Here is a 16,519-nt window from a genome sequence, read left to right as displayed (position 1 = left end):
AGGAAACTGTCAGTAAAAACATCTTCTTTCATCACTGTCATTTCCATGTTTGTGTGTCTTACATACCTGATTAAAACAAGCCAGAGTATTTCTCCTCTCTCCTCTTTCCAGAGAAAACCTCAAATTCATAAATTATTGATTACTAAAAAGAGTCTCAACTCAGTACTGTGGAAAAATTAACCACAGGCTAGATGCTGCTCCTGCATGTTACAAAGAGTAGAGTAAGACCCCCCAAAACAAGATTCCAAATAAAACGCCACATCCCATAATAAAACTTAAGAAATATAAAATATTTAACACCCAAAGTTAACATACCCAGTGCTGGTAGCCAGTAAAGATTCACCAAGCATGAAAAAAAGCAGAAAAATGTAACACATGAGGAGGAAGATCAACCAATTGAACCTGACTCTGAAATGAAACAAATAATAGAATTCATAGAAAAGTACTTTAAAATAATTATTTTTTTAGAGAAAAGACTGAACTTGTTAAGACAGGAAAGATCTACAAAAGACAAATGAAATTTTTTAAAAACAAAAATATTGATTGAGAAGAAACATGCACTGTATTAGGTTAAAGGCAGATTAGACATCATAGGAGAAAACATAAATAAACCTGAAGACATGACAAAAGAAAGTATTCAAAATGAAACAGAAAAATAGCAGGGGATCAATGATCATTATACTTTAGGACAACTTTGTGCAACAAAATATATGTGATATTGGGATTTCTGAAGGAGGGAAAAGAGAGAAAGAAAAATAATAGCCAAAAATTTTTCAAATTTGATGAAAACTGTTAACTCACAGATTCTTGAAGCTCAACAATACCAACACAAAAAACTTGAAGAAAAGTATAAGGTTCATCATAATCAAGTTGTGATTTGAATAATAAAGAGAAAATGTTACAGGTAGTCCAGATGGTGAATGTATAAGTATTCACTGTAAAATTCTTTATTTTTTGCAGTATTTTTGGACATTATAAAATTAAGGGACTTATGGCCAAGATGGAGGTGTAAGTAGCTGCTCTTTGCTTTCTAGCACAACCAAAAGAAAGACAACAATAAATTTAAAAAAAAAATAACCAGAACTGTCATAAAATTGATCTGTATGGAAGTCTGACAACCAAGGAGTTATAGAAGAAATATTCATCCGGATCTGTAGGAGGCTGCAGAGACAGGCAGCCAGGGCGGAGAGGACACACACCAAGGTGGCAGCTAGAGGACCAGTGATCCCACATTTGTTTGCAGATAAACCTGGAGGAACAGCTGGGGAACGAGACAGACCATGCAACCCAGGGCTCCTGTGCAGGAAAAGAAAGCCTCAAAACTTCTGGCTGTAAAAACCTGCGGTGTTTGTGGCAGCAGGAGAAACTCCCAGCCTCACAGGAGAGTTTATTGGAGAGACCCACAGGGTCCTACAATGTACACAAACCCACCCACCCGGAAGTCAGCACTAGAAGGCCCCAAATTGCTTGTCGGTAGTGGGGGAGTGACTGAAAGCTGGCCGAGAGCCAAGCAAGTGACATTGTTCCCTCTCAGACCCCTCCCGCACATACAGTGCCATAACACAACCAAGTCAGTTGCCCTGCCCTGGTGAATACCTAAGGCTCCGCCCCTTCCAATGTACTAGGAGCACTAAGACAAAGAAATATGGCCCAAATGAAAGAACTAATCAAAGCTCCAAAATTAGAATGAAGCGATGAAGAAATAGCCAACCTATCAGACGCACAGTTCAAAATACAGGTAATCAGGATACTCACAGAAATGGTTGAGTATGGTCACAAAATAGAGGAATAAGTGAAGTCTATGCAAAGTGAAATAAAGAAAAATATACAGGGAACCAACAGTGAAGGGGAGGAAACTGGGAGTTAAATCAATGATTTGGAGCAGAAGGAAGAGATAAACATTCAACCAGAACAGAATGAAGAAACAAGAATTCAAAAAAAAAAAAAATGAGAAGAGGCTTAGGAACCTTGGGGACAACTTTAAACATCCAACATCCAGATCATAGGGGTGCCAGAAGGAGAAGAGGAAGAGCAAGAAATTGTAACCTTATTTGAACAAATAATGAAGGAGAACTTCCCCAGTCTGGAGAAGAAAATAAACTTTAAGGAGATCCAGGGAGCTCAGAGAGTCCCAAAGAAGTTGGTCCCAAGGAAGCACACACCAAGGCACATCATAATTAAATTACTCAAGATTAAGATAAGGAGAGAATCTTAGAAGCAGCAAGAGAAAAGGAGGCAGTTACCTACAAAGGAGTTCCCAAAAGACTATCAGCTGATTTCTCAAAAGAAACCTTGCAGGCAAGAAGGGGCTGGCAAGAATTATTCAAAGTCATGCAAGTCGAGGACCTATATCCAAGGTTGCTCAATCTAGCAAAGCTATCATTTAGAATGGAAGGGCAGATAAAGTGCTTCACAGACAAGGTCAAGTTAAAGGAGTTCATCATCACCAAGTCCTTGTTATATGAAATGTTAATGGGACTTATCTAAGAAATAGAAGATCAAAAACTATGAACAGTAAACTGACAACAAATTCACAACTATCAACAACTGAACCTAAAACAAAAACAAAAATAAAGCAAGCAAACAACTAGAACAGGAACAGAATCACAGAAATGGAGATCAGAGAGGAGGAGGTGGGGGAGTGGGGAGAATGGGAGAAAAGGTACAGGGAACAAGAAGCATAATTAGTAGGTACAAAACGGACAGTGGGAGGTTAAGAATAGTATAGGAAATGGAGAAGCCAAGGAACTTAAATGTATAACCCATGGAAATGAGGTAAGGAAGGGGAATGCCGGTGGGAGGAACAGTGCAGGGCAAAGGGGAATAAAGGAGAGAGAAAAATGGGACAACTGTAATAGCATAATCAATAAAATATATATTAAAAAATAAAAATAAAGCAAAAATAAAATGTTGGCATAAAGAAGATAGTTGTCTCTGAAGGAAAGTAATAACATCTTAGTTATCAAATAATGTTTAAAAATTATTTTTCAAATACAGTGTCCACCAAATCAATGAAATACAACTAGGCATCTAAGGAGTTAACAAAATATGAACCAGAACAGACACAAAAATCAGAGAGCAGCACAGAGATTCCATGTAGTAGAAGAACCAGAAACAAACTGCAAAATATTTCACTAGGATTGCTAGGTTTAGAAGTAAAAGCTAGACTTAAATTCTGCAAGAAGTTTTACATTAAGCTGTGATTTTGTATAGGTGCAATGAACCAAATATAAGTTTCAGAATTAAAACCTGTAGTAACCAAAAGTGAGAATGCAGTGGCTACGTTTAAGAGCAAAATTATCTAAGGAAAAAAGAGACAATAAGCTTGATAATAGCTAATAATAATCTTCTCATAATGAAACATGAGTAACAAAAAGGTGAGAAAAATATCAAAGATAGTGAAAGAGTTCAGTGACTTGGCCTATGTACATTCAATTGGGGACCTTAAAGTAGAAGCTGTGTCTAATGCACTGTTAAACCCAACTATTAAGTTCTTAATTTTAATTATTCTATTTTTGGCCTTGGAATTTCTATATAATACTTTTTAATATCTGTTTATCTGATAAACTTCACTGCCTCATCCTCTATTTTTTAAACACATTAATCACAGTGGTTGTTTTCTTTTTTTAAAGTTCATGTCAGATATTCAGATAACTGGATGTCCAATGGATTTGTTTTTACTCTATTATTCTCTTGGTTTTCAGTTATTTAACCATGTTTCCTGATATACTTGTTTACTTTTGTGAAATGTCAGACATTTAGACTCTAGTCCAGGGTGTACAACCCGCAGCCTGCATACTGCATGCAGCCCAGGATGGCTATGAGTGCAGTCCAACACCAAATCATAAATTTACTTAAAACATGATAAGAATTTTTTTGTGGTTATGTATCACAGTGTATTTAATGTGTGCCCCAAGACAGCTCTTCTTCTTACAGTGTGGCCCAGAGATGCCAAAAAGTTGGACACTCCTGCTAGATGATGTTATTATCTTCCAGAGAATTTACTTTTGCATTTGGTAGGAAGTAGGAGAAATTCTTAAAGAAATTAGAGTTTGTGCTGATTTGGGGTTGATTTTTACTCTTTTGGAAGTCTGTTCCATTTATACTTTACATGTACTCATAGATTATAGATTTCAGTGGTCTTAACCACTGAAAATCTGAGGTGTTTACCAGGACCTCTTATCCTGATGAACCTTGAACCCCAATTTTTATCTCTCAGCCCTATGAAAATGCTAAGAGTTCTGCTCAGTTTTCAGCCTCTGTGCCACCACATGTAGATCTGCAAATATATATCTCCAGGTGAAAAGCAGCACTGAATGTTGAGCTCACTCTCCATACTTACTCTTTTTGTGGGGAGGAAAGTGTTTCTTGGAACTTTACATTTTGGCTCTCTTGGTAGTTCTATGATGCCTGTATACCCATGCTTTTAATATTTTATCCATCTTCTCCAGTTCTTAGTGAGTAGTCTGACAGATCCTAATTCACCATATGCAGGGCAGAACCATGGAAGTCAATCTCAATATTTTTTTTTTTGCTCTTATAACACTCCCAGATTTGATCCACTGGAAAGAGCTGTAGGTTCTACCTTCCAAATATATTCTGAATGTAATCAATGACCACCACTCTTTCTAAGCCAATATCATATCCCTTGTAGACAACTACAGTTACCTTCTAAATGACATAGGAGTTTGATTTAGGTGAAAAGTCAGGTTTTATTTTAAAATAAAGAAAGAATATAAAATGAGTTTGAATAGAGGCACTTTTTTATATTTGGTGTGGATTAAAAAACAGGAGGTTTCTCTCTGATCCCTTCTATTTTCTCTGTAATTTAGGAGGTGAAATAATCTGCTGGGCACAAGGCAGAGGTAAAAGGTCCCAGGCGTAAAAAGAGTAGGAAAGTGATTTGATCTGAATTAGTAGTTTAATGATTGAACTGATTTAATGTAGTATTGTGAAGGCCCCATTTGAGGCTGGTCATGAATGCACTAGTACCAAGCCACCATGTTATGTGACACAGAGGAAGTAAATAGTTGAGCTCACCAAACAATGATTTATAAGTAAACAGAGTCAAAAGGCAAAGGGTGGATTAACTTTAGGTTATTGGAAAGATTGTTTTTAATCTTTCCTGAGATGAAATTGATCTGAGATGAAAGAAGCATTACTATGTATGTGTGTGTGTGTTTGTGTGTGTGCGCACACGCATAAAGTGGAGGATGGAGGAGTTGAACAGACAGGCTGAAAGCAAGAGGACCACAGTCAGATGTGGGCCTCAAAAACTGTGGTATTAGAAGTGGAGAAATTGTAGAGAATGACAATGTCTGAGGTGAGGCGATGATCTGAGTTATTAAAGTGGAGTGGAGAGGAGACTAGGAAGTGGGGAGAAAACCAAAAGGCCTTGGTGATATTAGCTGAACCTGTGAGCATAAAGGAACTCAAGATGACTACAGGGCTTGTGGGGAGAAAAGGACTATAATCCAAAAGCCAATGTTTTTCATTGGCTGGTAGTTAGAAGAAGAATGGCATGGCCTAACTGAATAGCACGGGCTTCAAACAGGAGATGACTAATAATCTGCAAGCAGCAGTGGGAAGTAAGACCGCTCCTAGGGCCCAAGTTGTATGAGGTATTAGAAAATAGACAACCCCTTGCCAGCACTTCATAAAAGTGGCTTCTTTGTTCCCCAAGCCTCAAAGCTTGGTCAAGGACAAGAAAATATAGGGCATTTGGGGAATGAGGGTAGAGTGGTAGATTGATGGTTAAATGTTTATAACAAATAACTTCTAAGCGGCCACCCAAACTTGAGACCCTAGGACAGAAAGACTTCTTGAAGTTTTATTGTCTGGACATGATGCTTCTTAAAAGAAACATACCAAAAATTCTTATTTTCTGGAAAATGCAATTAGTTTCTAACATCAAATAGTGTCTAAATATGAGGAAAATGCTACTGTTAAATAGCTGTCTCATTGGTGAAAGAAAAGAGAACATTATTAGATATTCATTATTTCTGAAACATTTAAAGGAACACAATAGTCATAAAAATGGCTCCCTCAAAGTTAAAACAACAAAATTGCTCATTTTGGTGAAGAAGTGACATTTCTGTCTTTTAGGAATGATTTGTGTGATTTCTCTCAGTAATGTGCCTATAGTGGATTTATTTTTTAGTAAATAATATGATCATATTTATATGTGTGTACCTTCCAAAAAGATGTAGAATGTGGTCTTCTTTTTACACAGACATTTGGAATAATTTTTTTTTTCATTTGTTGATTAGGTCTAAGTTATTCAGAGAGCCAGCCTCAGATTAACCAGAAGTGTCTTGCTTTGCTTTTTCATTCATTCAACAGATATTTACTCAATACCTTGCAAGTGTAAAATACTGTTTTAAAATCCAGAAATAGAATATGAAAAAATAGAAATTTCTTTTCCATAACTTTTATGTTTTTTTGATTGTGTAGGTCTGTCCTCAAAACTAAAACCATGTAATAAAAAGACAAAAATGATTATGTAATCTGATCTAAAGAACAGCAAATAGTTTAGAATATTATGAATTTCTTTTCTTCATTTTAATTTGTATTTTAATTATAGTAGACATACAATATTTTATTACTTTCAGGTGTACAGCATGGTGATTAGACATTTAGGTACTTTACAAAGTGATCTCCACAATAAGTCTAGTAACCATCTGTCATCATACATAGTTATTATGATATTATTGACTATATTCCATATGCTGTATATTACATCCCCATGATTTATAGAATAATATGGATTTCTGACAACTCACTAGCTACTTTAAAAAATCATTAGGTTTTAAAGATCCTTGCACATTTGTTTTCAATATCTCTGGTATCAATATGCGTATTAATTAATAAAAATTATGGCTTTTTTTTTTCATGAAACCACCAACATATTCCACTTCTACAGAATTAAATCCTTAGGTTGATTAAACCTATGCTTATAGATTGGGTGACTTTTCCTCCCTTTATTCCCAGGATAATCCCTGTTGTTCTGGGCAAGACTCTGTAAAGTATCCTGGTTTGAAAAATAAAATACATTCAGGTTACTTACAGACAAATGAGCTACAGGACAGAACTCAGGACTACATTTCAAAAGAAACTAAAAAACATATATGGGAACCAAATATTAATTTATGAAATTATACTATTTTAACCTATAAAATGCTCAATCCATAACTAACTGTGGGTTGTATTTTTGGTGGGGGTTTTTGCATTAATTACTTGAAAACAAAGACAACATTGATTAATGGGAACTTGGGTTTTAAAACAGATTCTTAATAAGTGGTGACATATGATATTTATCTGCAGAATCAGTAAAAGCTATTAGCTTTTGGTTCCACCACAGACAGACAGCAGCATGTTATGCATGATATCCAGAGAAAACACTAAAATAGTTTAACGAGCAAATTTCATTGTACCCTCAGGGGTGATTTTGAGTCAAGATCACTTCAAGACAGCTATAACAAAGGTCAGGATATAAAGAACACAAAGGCACTGTCCTAAGTGCCTTGATCTTTTCTTGGTAACTTACAGTATAACTGTCACCCACAACATTCCCTAATGACAGTCTTTCCTTTAGGTCTGGAAATATTATTTTGTATTTTCTTTCATTTATTTTTCCCACTGGCATTTGTAAGTTTCATGAAAATTATGTTCTTATATATGTTCACGCAATTGGTTTTAAAATAAAAATAAGCCCTGAAATTACTATTTAAAATTAAATCTGTTTGGATAAATTATCATCCTATTCAAACCACTGGAGCAAAATTACCCCCTGGGTTTCTGGGGTTAAGAATTTGGCCTAACAAAATGATTGCTCATGTCCTACTAAATGTCAGTTCATTAATAATTTTTATGGGCAGTACCATAGAGATGCAGTTTTGAGAAATTCCATTCCATGTAAAAATGTTCTAATGATATCTTTAAAATTTACCACTAAAGAGTTAAGAGTCTAAACATACCTATTTTATAGATTTAAAAAAACCTGAAGTTCAAATGTAAAATTGCAGTGGGGGAAAAAACAAGAAATGTAGAATCCAGGCTTCTGTTGTGTGGAAAATAGACATTTATTATTTGACTTTTTTGAAGGGATTAGAAAGATTGTATTGATATTATTTTGCTCTTTCTAATATAATGTCAGTGATTAGATTGGTGCTTATTAGGCACCTACTCTACGCCAAGAATTCTATTAGGTCTTAATGTACAGTAAGGGGACATCCAATTTAATTCTCAGTACAATGTGCTTAGGTTGTTGTCTTCACAGCCACTTCACAAAAGAGGAAATGCAGGCTGAACAGATTAAATTCTTTACCTAAATCTCACAACATCAGGTTCAGACTCAGCATGTAATTCCAGAGCCTTTGCCTAAAACCAGGCTGCTAACCCATGGCGTTCAAAACCCTATGAGTTTGTAGTATCTCCATTCTGCCAACAGAGAAATTGAGACTCTAGCCTTGCTTGACTTCAAAGCGAAACTCTTTCTCCTGTACCAGGCTACCTCCTTAATCTCATCCACCCTTGAAATTATTTCACTTTTAAAAGATGTAAATAACGTCCTTCCGTTCTGCCTCTGTGTGCCCTTGTCCTTTCCACTCCCACTGAGGAGAGTGCTCTGGTCTCTAGCTGTGCAACTTTGCACAAGTTACTGCTCCATGACCCAATTCTCTCATACAATTGGGAAAAATAAGCACACCTACTCCAGAGGACTATTGTGAGGATTGAGTTAATTCATATGAAGATCTGAAATTAGATCTGAGAATTCATATAAAAAACCTGGCTATCAGGCGATCAGGTTTCAATTTTTGATGATACTAGGATTATGAAGTTATTTAAACACTTACACACACACAAATCAAAGCCTTCCAATGATTTGTTGTTTGTCCAGGTCTCCCTTTCCTTTGGCAATATCTTCATGGTAAATCTAAGTTTTAAGAACACAAATTACATACCCTCCTTAGAGGCAATCATTTTGTTTTTGAAATTGGAGAGATGCTGAACTGTGCTAGAAGTGACCCATGACAAAGAAGACATCTTCAAACTAACAAAATAAAAAAGCTTACTATTAAAAAATGGCAGAAAACATTGGATAAAAAAATTTGGTGAGAGATCATCTTGTCTATACTTATCATCAATTATCTTCTGAAATGGATTGTAGCTGTGGTTACTGTCTCCCTTCATACAAAAGAAATCTTAATCAAATGACTACACCATGTAATGCCTTCCAAAAAATTTTAGGTAGACAAAATATAACATCTATCTCATAATAATGAGAAATCACATTTTTAAGAAGGCAAACTAGCCCTGGCTGGTGTGGCTTAGTTGGCTGAGCATCATCCCATGGACCAAAAGTTGGCGGGTTTGATTTCCTGTCAGGACACAACTTATGTTGCAGGATTGACTCCTGGTCTGGGCATGTATAGGAAGCACCCAACTGATGTTTCTCTCTCAAATCAATAAAACATATCCTGGGGTGAGGATTAAAAATAAATAAATAAATAAATAAATAAGAATAAAAAGGCAAAGCAAATACAGACTTTAGACCCGAAAATATTAGCAACAAGTAAACCTTATCTATCAAATAAATGTGACTGACAACCATAACATGGAGACTATTGTCAGAGCTAAGTACATACACTTCTCTGTGAATCCTCAAAGAAATGTAATGGTCTGCAAGAAAAGTCAAGGGAGGACAAAGCTTCCAATATATGCCATTTGGGGGTCATTTTTAAAGACATCGGTAATGAAAATGCTGAAGTAAACTCTTTCCCAAAGATTTGTTGGCAAAGTTAGATTTGTGAGTCATCATGAATACTTACTGTGTATATGTTTTGTTCAATATCATGAGTGAAAATGTTCCTTATAAGTTCCTATTTCAAACTATGCTTTTTTTTCTCTGTAACCTTTTAGCTATGGCAAGTACCATAAACTTTGTTGATTATCGTTTTAAATTGGCAATGCTTGGATTTTTCTCTGCTTGTGAGGTGGTGCCAGAACATACTCAGTGAAATCTGCCCATTCTGGAAAGATTGTAGATTAAAAGCAAACATATAATGTAAAGGAAGACAAACATGCTCCTGAATGATAATGAACACAGCACATTGCTGAAAAAGCACACAAATCTTTCATGCCCAGATGTGTATTATTCCTATATTTGTAGTCCTGAATCAACAATGTGACTGTTATCTTTTTCTATGTACATTGCATGTTCTGATTTAAAATTTCAAAACGCTTTCCCATGTCAATGACAATCTTAATAGAGTCCAATTAGTTCCACAAGGCACTTTCTGATGCACAAGCCTCTGGCTTGATTGCGGTGAATGGTGGGTATTTCCTGTGTTTAAGCCCACATATGGATTGAGTAAGGCAGTGGCAGAGGGACTACTGTTTTCCTTCACTACATCTTCATTTCTTTTTCACAGGCTAAGCCTTTTTTGTTTTTCCTGGCTCTGTTGTCAAAATACTGACCAAAGTTTTGGCTCATGGTTTGGAACACCAGGCCAAAACAATCCTCTGGAAACTAGTGTGGCAAAATGTATTTTAATCTATACATTCACCATTCAACCATGTGTATAACCACACCCATTGACCCACTCTGTGGTTTAAAAACAACATGGGTTTGCCCCCAGAACAGTTTGATTTATATGACAAGTTTTTTCAAGCCTGCTCTATCAACATCAAAAAAATGTTCTGAGGCTTGGTTTCATCACATGTCCTGTGGAAAAAAAAAAAAAGAAAGAAAGAAAGTATGAACTATACTAGGATCATTTTTGTTTGTTTTTAAAAACAAGGTGCATTCCTTCTGCAGACTGCATAAGTTCTTTAAAAATGTATTCAAATAATAGATTGCTTTGATAATGCATGAAAAATATGTTTGAATCAGAAAGCAGTTAATGCAATTATTAAAAGGATTTCCTAGCAGGTTACAAATAAGAAAAGATTCAGAACTTTTCTTTGAATGAATTGTCTTATTTTTCCTTTCAGGCTAATTCAAACTGTTGAATTCTTTCAAGTGTCAGATCTATATTTTTCCTCATCTTTCCAGAAGTGTGGGGTTAGTTCCTTTGTTAACCATATTTCACAACACAAAAGCATCAACAGTTGATCTCCCAGCCAACTCTGCTTAAGATTGTCCAAAGGTGTCCTGAAGAACTTGATTAACAGTGGATTCGTCCATTTTCTTTCCTCCTCTGAATATCCGCTGAATCTACCTTTTCAAGTTCTGAACTAATGAATATTTTAATGAATGCTAATTGCCTTTCATGTCAACAAAAATGAATTTTGATTTGCATTTAGAAATACCTGCTTCTCTCAAGGCTATGCTGGAAAATTTTACCAAATTACATTAAATTTGCCACCTGGATTTTGTCCCAGATGAACAGCAAGAGCTAAAGTGGTAAAAAAAAAAAAAAAAAAAAAAAAGAAAAGAAAAAGAAAAAGTCCTTTGACTTTAAATTAAGTATTAAAACTTTCAGCAAAGCCCAATTTATAGCATGTGCTACAGATAATTTTATGTTCCCCCCTCCCTCCACTAAAAAGAAAGAGGGAGTAAGAGAGAGCAAGCTAGGGGAAGGACAAACTCCTTTAAAATGTCTCTCTCCCTTCCTCCCTCTCTTCCTCTCACCTCCCTTTTTCTCTCTCTAATATCTGACTACCTCTTAGTTAACTTTTATGTCTCCAGTAGATCTGGAAGGATAAAGTTGTCAAAGCTCCAAAATCTAGATCCTCCTTTCTGAAAATAAAAATGTTGGTTTGAGAAAACAGCATAAGAGAGAATGTGGGAACAAGAATGGGGTGGCAGGCATGGCTTTCTGATTGCTCGTGACATACTTTGGGCCATCTGATAATACAGTGTTTATTAGATACTTCAGTGAGCCTCAGTCTTCAGACTTACTGGTTGTTCCCTATTCTCAACTCACAACCATGCCGTAAACCGTACATATCCATAAATCAAAGATGTTCCCAGTTCAAAGTACATTCAAGCTTTTAGATTCCAGGACTACTGATCGCACTCAAAGGCTTTGCGGGCATTTAGGACAATGGTTTAAGATCTTGTATTTGTCACTGTCAGCAGGTGCCCCAGCCTACCATTACCAGGATACGTGGATTCTCTGGTACCTCAGCATCCCTGACTTCAGTAAACCTGCCAGTGTGCTCTCTGCCCAAACACAGGCACCACTAGGTGGAGGAGGAGTGGTGGCTGCGTCACATTGTTTCGTAAATCTCCGCATTGAAAATGAGTTTTGTAACCAAGACAGGCAACGCCCACTAGTCTGTCAAGGAAAGTGCACAGGTACATTTGAAGGCCAGCAGATGTACCGGATCTCCTACACACAGGAGCTGAGACATTAATAAGCTGAATTCTATCTTTCCGTGTCCCTCATTTACAATAAAAAGCATTTAGCCATTTTGTAGGACACAGAAAAGGTGAAAATACCTCAGGCAAAGAAAACATAATTTTTTGTGGACAAAAGGGCTTTTATTTATGATCTAAGTGTTGGTCCTAGAAATATTGGATGTTTAATTACCAATGTTTTTATTAACTACAAAACTAATAAAATAATCCTTGACAGGCTGAAAAAAATAAAAAAAATTATTATGTTGCATTTATTTTTATTAGGAATGTGCAGTTTATCACCTATTAATACATTCTTACTCTGTAAGGCAACAGGAATACATCTGTTTTTAATACTTGCTGTATAGCTCATTAGCCTACCAGTCTTTCTGATCTGTTTCTGCAGTGGCAGAATAGATGTCATAATTAATGCTACTTTTGTGCTTCTGTGTGCCTTTTTGCACAAGATCAGAGATGTTATTGGGTCTGCTAATGTGACCCCAGTTTTCAACTCAGATGATTAGTGTAGGGAGTTAAGTGTGTCTACTCACTATCCAATGGAAATTGCAAAGATTCACCAGACAATCAGAATCATAATTCCAAATGAAAGAAAGCATGATTCTTTAAAAGTGTTTAGAAGAGTGCACAGCAGGGCATATTTTCTTTCTTACTGGCAAGAGTTTGTAACTGGATACGTTAACATTACTGAGAACATGAAAACATGAAACAAAAGTATTGATTCAAGAATTCACTCAAGAATCCAAGTGCACACAGGCTGGTTTTATTTTATCTTTTTAAAGTACAAATTACATCAGTTGTTTATGGTAGACAGGTACAATTTGGCTGGTCCTTCTCTTTCTGCATTTTTCAACATACATGAAAGAAAGTGTTATTTGTATTGTTAAATTTACATTATCTTCTCTTTAATTGCATCAGCTGCTGACTAGATCTAGAAATAATGACATTTAAAGGGAAAATGGCAACCATCTCCACAAGACTGCAGTCTAATGGAAGAACCTAATTAATTTAACTTCATAATATTCAGTAATGGCTGAGTTTCATCATTCCCACAGATGGAGCTGGGAAGAATTAACAGCCCTGTGCATCCCTACAGACTCCACAGATTGGCAGGCAGAGGGGAGATTTTTTCTTTCTATTTCTTCAACTCACATATTGGCAATGTCTGCTTAAAGTACACTAGGAAGTACGCTAGGAAGACAAAGTGTGTGACAATCACAGGTGAAAGTGAGAACCCCATTTTGCAAAATGTCTTGCCTCTAGTTTTATGTGGTGGAGGCAAAACAAAATCTCTTTGTTGAGAGATGTGGGACCAAGAATTTAAGATTACCTATAAATATTCTTGCAGGTTTAAATTGCAACAGAAAGGGAAAGCGAGGCTTAACTTCAGGAAAACAAGAGATTTGCATGTGTCTACAGCTTGTCTTCGAAATGCCATTATTCATTTGTGTTCTTTCCTGAATGAGTGGTTATATTTTCTGGAACTTGTGCTCATATAAGAAAATGGGAAGCTGTGGGGTCCCTGTATGGACACACAGATACAACAGTAGAATAGGAAATATTTTTAAATATTTCAATCATCAAATAGTTTTCCGCTTTGAATTATGTACTGCCCAAATTCACTATTAGTGAAGAGAGCTGGGAGCATCTCTCCCAGTCATTTTTCTTCCACAGAAGCCAGCTTCTTTCTATTGTCAATACACTGTATGTTACTTTATCATTGTGAATGTAAACATGGATTTGTGTTTCTCTGAGAACAGTGTATCTCAGCAAATACTGACGATGGTGTTTGAGGGAACCCTAATGTCAGACTCTATCCCTATCTTACATGTATTTGCTAGTCTGATAATCATAAAATTGAAGTTATTTGCTTGGGTCCCACATCAATCTTGGAAGCTGGGAAGATGGTAGCTGCCAGGGGCTCAGGAGAGGAAAGAACGTTTCTGTTATTATTGCAAATGGTCACATATTCATTCAGCGACCATTGCACTTCCCTGTGCCAAGCCTTAGGTTAGGGATGAGAGCTGGCCTTTCCTGCAGGCACCCCCACAACTAGTGTCCTGTTTTACAAACTGTTCTTGTCAGACTGTGTTGTAAAAGATGCTGACATAAATTTCGAAAATGCCCCATATATTTCTCCACCTCCTGAAAACCGAATCCGCCCTCCAGCGGAGGACGTCTTTACCTAGAAAAAGCCCTATTGGTCTTCAGGTGGCACTGGCCCGCCAGCTAACAGGCGCCCACGTGCATTAGCGAAGGTGTTTCTTTCGTAGGCCGGCGCTGGGCGTCTGCGACTGCCACGGGCAGTGCCAGCTCAGTGTCTCTGTGGGAAGGACTCGATACCGCGGTGTCCCGCCACCCAGCCAGGCTCCGGCGCACTTTCCCCCGCCTGCCTCTCCTTCTCGGGACCGTGTCACTCGGTTTCCCCAGTTGAGTGGCAGCGCACAAGTTCTATGAGGCTCTAGCTAAGGGCAGTTGTCTTGAAGTGTGGCTGAGGGCAGGGGGCGACGTCTTGTTTTCCAGCCGTGATGCCCAGTGTGCACGCCCTTTCCCATTTAGATCCTACGTCCAGGGCGGGAAGGTGAAGGAGAGATGCTAAAGCTTCCCCCAAGCGACCTTTAAAAGCGCCACCCTCTGCCTTGCAGTGGACCTCGCCAGTGATTAAGGCCGCCCCAAAATGGGGGTGTGCACAAAGGAGAGAGGAGACTAAAGAGAGAGGCTGTACTCACTGTGAGTTTCTGCCTGCGGCAGTTTTCGATACTAAGGAAATGATACCACAGGAGAGTGCCCAGAACTGCGGGGTGAAAACGGAGATGGGGGCGGGGGGGGGCGGCTGGAGACCGCTGAAGACATCTAAAAAGACATGAGTACAGAAGGGTGAAAGGTTTGCTCCGACGGAATCGGTCAGAAAAGGCGCATCTGGGTTTGGGAACGCTGTGCCCCGGCCTCGGGGTGTGCGGGGTCGGCGGAATACGCCCTGGCACGTGCTTCCTCTGAATTAAAGGGTTTAGATCTGCGTCTACGACCACCTGGCTGGATGTTTGTTCATTGGATACGCATTGACTGAGGTCTCCCTCCGTACTAGGCACTATTCTAGACGCTGAGCGCACCGCCCTGTCATCTAGGGCAGGTCACCTGACCCCTCGGAATGTCAGTTTCTTCGCAGGCGGAACTGCGGCGGGGTTGGGTGACTGCAAGGACGCTAAGATCCCTTCCAGCTGTCAAATCTGACACAGGCACCAATGGGTGTGCGCTCCGCTGACGGATGAGCCCCCTACTCTTGGAGGTGGGCGGAGAGAAGGACCCGATAGGCCCCTTGGTTTCGGTCACTTCTAGGCAGTCAAGATGTTGTTGTTTCTCCTGCTAAGCCCGCAAAACAAAACTGTGGTCGGGTGTGGGAATCTAAGTTATCTCAGTCACTACAGGCTAATTTTCCAAAATACTACCGCAAACCTAAGTGAAACATTTCATTTCAGAAACGTAGCCTTACACGTCTCACCATCCTCAGTGTCAGAACAGGCCTCTGCAGCCAGCCAGCCGGCCTTAGGCCCCTCTAGAGCCCGCGGCCAGAAGCCCGGCCTGTCCTCACCAGGCGATTCTTCCTGCGGCCCGGGGTCCTACTCTCCATCTGGCGCTCAGAGGAGAAACGGATTCCAGTCCCGTCAATGGCCCGGCCCGCGGCCTGCGCCCTGCGCCCTGCGCCCGCTGGCCTTGTGTCCTGCGCCTACCGTGGTGCCCCCGGAGCAATCGGCTTTCGTGTCCCGGTTTCCATCCGACCTTTGAGAGCGCCTGCTATGGCTCCCTGGTGTCATTTTATAGCCCCCGTTGAAAGTTGAGCCGACGATGAGGGAGGAGGCCTCCCGTGTGAGCTGTGCCTCGGGGGGTCGCCGCCCGCACCCCCGGCGCCCGCTAGAGCAAGCTTCTCCCTCACCCCCAGGGGCCTTGCGCCAGGGCAGCCGCGCCCCTGCATCCTCACCCGTTTGGTCTCCAGGACGCTGCAGGTGGCGGGCTGCGCACCCGGGGGCCCTCGCAGCCACCCTGGCCCTTGCCCCCGCCCAGGCCTGGGGCCTTCTCTAGCACACCCAGGCTGGTGAAGCGGCAGCAGTCTGCAGCCAGCCTAGCCCTCCCTGCTCCCTTCCTGCCTGCGGCCTCCTA

This window comes from Pteronotus mesoamericanus, unplaced genomic scaffold (assembly GCF_021234165.1).
Source record: "Pteronotus mesoamericanus isolate MK-2021 breed Mesoamerican mustached bat unplaced genomic scaffold, CSHL_Meso_final scaffold_174, whole genome shotgun sequence".
NCBI lineage: Eukaryota > Metazoa > Chordata > Mammalia > Chiroptera > Mormoopidae > Pteronotus > Pteronotus mesoamericanus.
This window is presented reverse-complemented; position numbering follows the sequence as displayed.